Raw genomic sequence first — 9463 nt, forward strand, 5'->3', positions numbered from 1 at the left:
GTTACTTGTCAGAAACAAGCGATTTTTACGGCGTTGGAAGGATAAGAAGATAAGCTTTCACCTCTAAGTTAGAGTCACTTATATATTAGTTGTAGAACTCGAGATATAGCTCTTCAAAGTAGGTACTAGTAATAAGAAGCTCTTTTCTTCGTGTTTTCTTCTTAACTTCACTTCCTTCATTCTTATGGATTCTCGTGCCATGCTTCGCGTATACCTTGATGCCTACTCCGCGATGCCTATTTTATTCCTTTGCTCCTCAAATGCATCATTCCTGCATTAAACATCAAAAAGCGGAAGTATCGACATTCTAACATAAAAGGCATGTAATTAACATAATTTAGCACGAAATCGTATCAAAAACAATTAAGGGGAGGCATAAATATGTATATAATTATGACTCATCAGTACATGTACTTAGACTAGGACTTCGCACTGCGTGGTAAGTCGTGTCCTATTATAGTTTGTTGTCTAGTTAGCGAGTTTGGAGTTGGTCATCTTAGCGTGACACTGGGTTCCCAAAACTAGTAAAGATGATGCGGTGTCAAAAGTATAGCTAACGTGGATATCTAGTCTGAACTAAATTATTTGCATTCTGTCTTTTGAATATTTTGCTTGTAAGCATGCAACACGTTGGTTTTAATATGATTTCGTAATCATATTTTGTCACTTAAGTTTTATAACATTTCAATTTACTTTGATATATTATCTGCTTCTATAATAATTATATCATGTGATATGGCTGAGAGAACGTCGAGTTACTCCCCACCGATTATGGCTGTTATGTTTATAATATGACATGTGTTAGTTTTGCTGGGATTTCTTTGTGAGCTAGCGAGTTAATTGCAGATCCTACTATATTTTTATGCTTTCTTTTATGGTTTAGTCTTGAACACTTTTGGATGTTTCCTTTATTTCGCCCTTTTTTTATAAAAGTGGCATTTGTTTAGACTTGACCATTAATTTTATCCTTGAGAATTTTATACATTCTCAATTTATAACAGTTATAACTTTTGTCTTTGTATATTTAATCTCATTCGACAGTGTTTCCGCCACTGTTTTGCACTAGATTTATAGGGGATTACAGATGGTATCAGAGCATCACTGCTCTCGACGCTCACACATTGATCTTTAGGGAAATGCCTAATAAATGATTTGACTAAATAAATGATTTAGTGAGATATGGGTAGAAACCATAAGGACTTGGATGTTAGTTTATGTGTTCTTGCAAAATCAATGACTAGCATTGGATCCATATTTTATTTCCCCGAAGAAGAAGATAAAAGAAGGTGGACGTGAACGTTGTGTTTTCCCGGACCAGAACGCGATCATTATGGTGATATTGAACTCGCTCAACAACCTAGCTAACCGCTTGGAGAACTTGATGCTACAAGGAAGAAACAATGGTGGTTCCAGCCCAGATTCAGTTCTGCTCAAGCTACAAACCAGTTGGCCGAGAGAGGACTCAAGTTCTATAATGGTGCAGTACACCCAGAGTAATTACATTGTGGATCCGTCAGATGGAGTGACCCAAGACTATTGTCTTTGTTTTCTCTACAAGATGATGAAGTGATCCAACAAGCCATATTGCGTACTCTGGAGGCCTGGAGATTCCTTCTCTGGTCTCAGACATTATTAGTCTGCGATCATCGTTCGTATTCCTTCACTCTTTTCAGCTTTAGCTGCTTATGTGTCCTTCTTATAAATCTTTATCTCCCACCACGATGAATGAATATTTGTTTGCGACTCCTCTTTTACTCTATTCTCTTGAGATTCATTGGTTAAACTGACTCTTTCTTGGAGAAATGTGATGGAAGTTAAGTGTGTTTGAGTAGTGGAGCCTTGTTACTTATAGTTTGAGGATAGTGAGTTTTACCCTTAATGTCTATCTTGTAAGAGCTTTTATTTCTTGAGGATTAACTTGAATGGTGAGTAGTGGATTATGCAGTTAGAATTTTGGCGTAGTTACTGGTTTTGGATTATAGGTAATTTACATATTTTGGACTGGAGGTGATTAAGGCTTTTATAGTAACCATGTATAATTATTGGTTGACCAAGATTGATCTCATTTTCAATTCTTATGCATTTAGATCGTTGAGTTCTTAAGTAAGGTTGTAACCTTTGAACTTTAGGTGCTATCACTTAACTTTATTTGGGTTGATTAGTGGTAACCTTGTGAATAAGGAATGTTATTGCACAATCGCATTGTGGGTTGATTGTGTTTACTTGAGGAATGTAAGATCTTAAAGTTGAGGATTGTGTACCTTTCGTGCTTTGATGTCTTAACCATAGTATATGGAATACTTCGAGGAATATTTTGGTTCGAATTACCTTAAAGGAAATATTTATTTGAGGGACTTAGACCATTGAGATTGTGGCTTAGTTGAGTTGATGACCACCTAGTGTTGCAGTGTTATAATTGGACTTTTTTTGGTAGGGCTTCTAAAAGACTTTGATGGAATGGTGTTGTTAGATGGTGGTTTTTGTTTGATGTTCCATCACTTGGGGAGTCTTATGGATTTAGTAACCTTGTTGGTTTGGTTGTGATCTCAGAAGAGTAGAATCTTTGAGTGTGGTATGTCTTATTTTGACTATTCTGATTCTAGAATATATCTCGAGTCACTAATGGAAAAAACCCTTATTGCGTCAATTATAAAGGGCCTTTTGCGTCAGCTCTGGCCTGACGTATATCGAGGGGTCGTATTTACTTTGCGTCAGTTGTGGAACTGACGCAAAAAGTTTAACATTTGCGTCAGTTCTGTCTTAAAAATCGACGCAAAAAAGCACCATTTGCGTCAGTTCTAACGATATAACTGGCGCAATAAATATCTACAACTGATGCAAATAGTTATTATTTGCGGCAGTTCTTTTTATAACCGATGCATTTTGTTTATTTTTTTTTTGTGTTATTTGTTATAAGAACCGATGCATTTGATATTTTGTTTTAGTGAAAATTAATTTACCTTATTTGCTTCATTTTTTCAAGAACCGACGCAATTTATTAATGTACTTTTTTATATATATAAATTTGCTACCAAAATTTCGGCACCACCTCCCCATAAAACTGACAATATGAATACCAAAACTTAAAAACCTGCAACAAAAAATCCAACTAACCACTAATACATCACATGTAAAACAACATTACATTTCATTCAACCAAACAACGTTCCGAATACAAACCACTGTATAAATAATCCACAAACGTTTTAGTTACTAAGCTAATTTATACTAAACGTTCTCTAAACATCTAGTAAACTTACATAAAACTATATATCAATCCAATCTTCAAGTATATCTCGTCACGACTCTTTCTAAATAAAACCTTGCTGAGTCGATCCTGTAATGAATGTCTTAATGAACCTATTATCAATCATAAAGAAAAAAAAAAGGATCAATGATAACTTGATACGATAAGGTTAACGGAAATCATAAGTCAGACATTTCTTTACACCACCAACTTAAATCCTAAAAACAAAAAATACATAAATTGATATGGTTATAGCCTTACTTGTAGAAACCTGCTGGGTTTTGTTGTCAATTTGAAGCACAATGGATTTGCTACTTAAAGAGCTATCTCTGTTCAAATCAATGCTTATTGGAGCCTTATTGCTTCGTTTTCACCCGTTGGTTGTTCGTCCGTAAGAGAGAAGTAAAATATTCAAAGTTCCAAGAAAAAGCAACCACTGTTGTACTATAGTGGAAAAATAATACACTTTCTTTAACACCTTACCAAAACAGGATATCCAATCAGACTGTTCAGTACTGCCGATTTACCTTCACCTTGTATAATTACACCCAAAGAGATATCAAATTTATTGAGCACCAAAAAGGTGAACTGTCGATCCTAAGAATGTGTATTATATCTTAACTGTTACTCCCTCCTAGAGATGGCAACGGATCTTGGACCCTATCTAGATCCGCGGATCCGGACCCTGATGGGTAGGATATGGATTCTAATTTTTCGGACCCCGTGGATATGGGTTGGATATGGATCCACTTATTTGAAAATGGATCTGGATATGGATCTAGAAATTTTGGATCCGCTGGATATGGGTCGGATATGGATCCAACGTTGGTATGGCGGATATGGATCTGGATCCTATCGGACCCTACCCAGATCCGGTCCATTGCCATCCCTACTCCCTCCTATCCATCGTTTTTTTCCCCTTTGAAGTGGGCACGGGGATTAAGGGTGGGGAGTATAATATTGATAAATATATGAGTGGGGTTTGGTAATTGGAGAGAGGTATGAATAATTATGATTAAATATTAATAAAGGTGATTGGGTGGGGTTTGGTTATTGGAGAGAGGTAGGAATAATTAGAATTAAATATTAATAAAGTATATAGTGGGGTTTGGTGAGTGGAAAGAGGTAGGAGTATAATATTAATAAAAACTTTCTCAAAAAGAAAAGGAGAAGAAAACCTGAATAATCCGTTTTAGGAAATAGGGAAAAAAAGAGTGGATAGGAGGGAGTATGTAAGACCAACACAAACCAAAACACAAAAGGCAAAATTAAACGATATCTAATCAGAATTGTACTCTTTTAAGTTAACGTCGTATACTATAGATAACCTAGAGACATCTCAAATGCTTTTCTAAATGTAGGAATCTAGAGAGAGTCGCTCCAAATATAATTGATCCATAACTAGGCAAAGAATATGATAACATTGACATGAACAACCTTGAAGCTATTCAGTTATTCATTCAGAATAGGACTATTACACTAATAGTCAGGTTGTTCACATCAGAGCCAAATGCAGCAACAAACTCGAGAAAAGAACACATATTAGTAAATAGGACATCAGAAAGTATTATCTAACATAATAAATGAGAAAAATCTAGTTTCGATTGATATAAAGAAGAATAGAAACGAATCAAATACCCTCACAAGCAAATATGTATACATTTTGTAACCAGCAAAACAACATACCATTCCAGTTACTCAAGGTAAGTAAAATAAAAGCTAAGATAAACATAAAGGCATTTATGGCACCAAAAAAGTAGTTTTACATGGCAAATACACCGAACAAAAGAGTATTTGACTCATCAAGGTCGAATACGCCACAACGACAACCACATATGACACATTATCGTAATAGAGTGTCATACAAAATTAATACGCTTGAACTGATTTGCATTTTGCTGGGGTTTGAGCTACCGCGGTAAACCAGGTCCCAATTACACCGACTCTTAAAAACAAGTTTAGTTGTCCAGTGTTGGCCGGCTTTTCAGAATTTATACACATATATGCTATGCCCCACTACAATTCATCTCCATTCAAAATCATGAGCAACTTAGGCAAAGTTCACTAAGGGAACATTAGAAAAACAAAATGTAACAAACTCATAGAATCATAGTCAATGTGCCAATTCTTAAAGAGGTATAATTTCGGGAAAAAAAAAAGAGTAAAGGAAGTTCGTATCAGGAGCAATTGGTCCCCATAAACAATAATAAAATTTAGCCACTTGCACTTTCACGGTGCCAAGTGAATACATCTATGCCTCTGAAAAAGGAGACTTGCAAATTTAGTAATCTAGAAGGCATCAACTCAATTACAAATGGAAATAGTCGACATGACATTGCTTGATTGGCCTCACTTGCATCATTAGGTATCGGTATGACAAATCTAAGACACGGTCGAAAACAATATCCCCATTTTATCAACCTTCTTATATACTTCATCCTAACGCCAACCATCCTTAATGCTTAAAAGTTCAACTGTCAAATGGCTGGCTTTTCAGTAATCTAACCTTGTTCAACTTTTACTCTTTATTTTCATTATTAAGACATTTCCTCTGTACCTTAATTATGAAACGACGAAGCAGGCGTACCCATTCATACTGGATACACCAGCAATCTTTTACAAATCCCAATGAGAAAAACTAGAAAACGGGTTGTTGTGATTTTTACTAGAAGTTATTCATTTCTAAAATCTTTGGCCAGACAGTACAATATGATTAAGGCACGAGAATTTCTAAATGACAGGTGAACAACCATTTCCAAAAAATAGAGAAAGAAATCTCATCAACAAAATTCATAAAATCATACAATGCTCTTCTGAACAGCTATGTTAATCAGACTCGTATAAGGGTATCTGACACAAGTGTTTGTTTAAGTATCGGACTCAACTATTTGGTTGATAAATCAGCGTATTTTGGCGTGTCCAAGGTCATACCCATGGCCGAGTGTCGAGTGTTGAACACGGGTATACGAGTGAATAAGAAGAGTCCAGATTTGAGAGTAACATAGTTCTGAAGAAAAATAGTCAACATCTCGCTCCCTATTATCACTTATCATCACCAAAATGATAGTTCACAACTAAATACAATTAACTTTCACTTGTAATGCATAAAGTCAAGTAATATCAATTTAATCCTAATAAATCAAATACAACATCAATTGATTATCAAACAAGAACAGTAACATCATATAACAAACTAATATAGTCGATTTAACATGAATCTGGGTAACATGAATCGTTGTTCCAAACCCTAAGTTCAATAACCCTAACAGATCCTAATTTTCAAATTAGATGACAGAAATTTTCAAACTCTAAACTATCTTAACCCTAAATTTCAAATAAACGTAACTCAAAATCAAATTAGAGGATTGGAGTAATTGGATTCAAAATAGCGTGGACGAGGCCGGTGGAGGGATTGGAGACTGGCGTTGGAGAGTTGGCGACTGGTGAGTTGACGACTAGAATGGCGGTGTTGTTGTCGTGGGTTTTTAAATTGGGGATAAGAGGAGAGGATAGAAGAGGGGATGTCGGTCATGCGACGACAGAAGTAGGGCACCACAGTTTTGTTGTATGAGCCTTTAATGGGACATGGGGATGGCGGTGGTGCTGCGACAGGAGCAGCGGAGCACGATGATGGTGGTGGTGGTTGTAAGACGATGGAGCAACACTTATGATTTTAGAGATGAGTTGTTTAATTTGACATGAGTGTATAATATGAGATATTGAGAGTAGGGATGGCAGTGGGTCGGACCGACCAGCACTCCTCGGGTTGGGCGACTAATGGGTTTAGTATGGCCTCATTTTTTGGGACCCGTGGGTATGGGCGGGTATGGGCCTTAAGAAGAAAATATTTGGTCAAGATTACATGTTATGAGACTCATACCCGACCCTTAGACCCTTTATTAAAAAAAAAAAAAAAAAAAATCAAAATCACAACTTTTCTGAATTCATACTGGCAGATCGTAGAAACAAAGTAACTAAAGTCTCTTTCTCTTCCCTCATCTCATAAAGTGATAAAAACCAACCAACCTCTTTTGATAATACCACCACTCCACCACTTACACAAGGAAACCACCACGACAACACTGATACGCGATTGACAACCATCTCTCTAATTAATTTAGGTCTTCTTTGTCTTTCTTAATCTCTTTGGTATGTATATTGGATTTGGTAGTATACAATAGAGATTAATAAACTCATAATGTTAAAGTAGTATGATGTTTTTTTTTAATATTATAGATCCCATAGCTGTTAATCCTATTATTAAAGTGGCTGAAACTCGGACCCGCGGGTAGACCCAAACCCGACCCTTACCCGTAGGGTCCGGGTATGGGTCCTTAAATTTTAGACCCTTGCGGGTCTGGGTCGGGTACGGGTCCAAAGGAAAAATCTCGGGTCCGGATTCGGGTCTTGATGGACCCTACCCAGACCCTACCCATTGCCATCCCTAATTGAGAGGTTGTAAATATGTATGGTTCAACTAGTGGTATTTTTTTAATCAAATATCATTTGTATCGGTTTTCATAATAACTGATGCAAAAAACTTATATCAAATACGTCTGTCGAAAAAACATCAAATGCATCGGTACTGCTAATAACTGACGCATTATATACGTCGGTTTCTTCCAAGAACCGACGCAAAAACCTTGACTATAGAGAAAAATTGCATTCCCGTCAAAACTAAGTACTTTTTGCGTCAGTTTTTGTAGAACCGACGTAAATCGACTGACGCAATAGATGTTTTTTTCTACTATTGAGTGCAAGTTTGATGAGTTTGAACGATTTAAGAGCCTTATTGGTTAACATGATTAGTTGTGTTTTGATAACATGTGGAATCTTGGTGAGTAAGATTGGATATTGAAGTACTTGATGGATTTTTACCATGATATTTTGAGCGGCTGATAAGTTATGTAAGGATTTGAGATGGAAATTGTGTTAATCGATAATCTTGGAGGATGTAGACTATGAAGTTTGGCAATTCTGAGCTTGACAACTTAGTTGCCTGAGTTTAATAACCTTGGTGTTGTTTTCGATGGAAATAGAAAAATATTGGGTTCCATAGAGGAGTCGTACCAAGAATCTTCAGATCTATAGCCTATTCTGTAATCCTTGAGAGAGCTTTGTATAGCTCTCAAATCTCTCATTCCCACTTCTTCACCCGAGCATCTGTTACTACCTTAACCTTGACTTAAGTTTGAAAACTTTTACCTTTAACCTTTTTCTCGAATATTTCTGTTTTATAAAAGGTTTAACTTCAAAGTTTTGATTATCTTGGGAATTTATGATTTATGATTTCAAAGTGTTAAACTTCTATTTCCGTTTTACTCTTGGTTATTATCTAAATTTTGTCTTGTCTTGAAATATTTTTAAAACTCGTTTGAAAGTATTTCAGAATTGTTTCGAAAAAATTTGTTTGGATGCTTCTAAAACTTTCACAAGTTACGTTGTATTTACAAATTCGATTTATCCAAAGGTTTTAAGTAAAATTTGCACATCTACTTTTGGATTTCGACATTGGTTGAATACTAGGACTTATCATCTAGGTAGCACCGACACGGATACGGACATGGACACGGACACGACACGGACACGTGATACGGCATCTCATGAAATTTAGGACACGGGACACGTCATTTAAATTTAATAAAATATATATTTTATATTTATTTATGTGCGATTTTATTTTTGAAAAAGTATTTGAATATTAAATTTAAATAAGTGAAGGTAAAACTTGACGTTAATTATCACTCATTCTCATTTTCAAAACCAAAAACTAACTTAGAATCAATCTATTTCGACATCTCATTACTAGTCTAAAGAACATCATTTACCGCTAATTCAACTTATTTCCCCACCAAATTCAACCATATAACAATTCACACAATTTACCTTAAATTCAACTTGATTCCGTTTGAAGGTGTGTCCAAATACCATGGACACGGCTCAAAATACCATGGACACGTGTCGGACACGTGCCCAAATAAAAGATGAAAGTTAGACACGGCTTTACAAGTGTCCGACACGTTTTGACGTGTGTCCGACGAGTGTCGTGTCCGACACGAGAATGCCGATTAAGAGGAGTGTCCGTGCAACCTAGCTTATCATTAAAGACGTCTAATGACCGGTTCGGTACTCACAAATATATGATTTTGAAATGATTTTGTTAGAAATCTATATCTCATTATACTCAACATATTCATATATGTTTCAATTTAATTT

General features: G+C 35.9%; 1 long non-coding RNA gene across 1 annotated transcript; it reads right to left on the minus strand.

The window, feature by feature from the left end:
- Positions 1-3131: 3131 nt before the first annotated feature.
- Positions 3132-3868, minus strand: LOC141622093 (uncharacterized). The gene is made up of 2 exons (XR_012532864.1): positions 3509-3868; positions 3132-3360 (listed from the first exon to the last, which is right to left on the minus strand). It is a non-coding gene; the product is annotated as an uncharacterized LOC141622093 (long non-coding RNA).
- Between the last annotated feature and the right edge of the window lie 5595 nt (positions 3869-9463).

Source organism: Silene latifolia, chromosome X (assembly GCF_048544455.1).
Source record: "Silene latifolia isolate original U9 population chromosome X, ASM4854445v1, whole genome shotgun sequence".
Lineage (NCBI taxonomy): Eukaryota > Viridiplantae > Streptophyta > Magnoliopsida > Caryophyllales > Caryophyllaceae > Silene > Silene latifolia.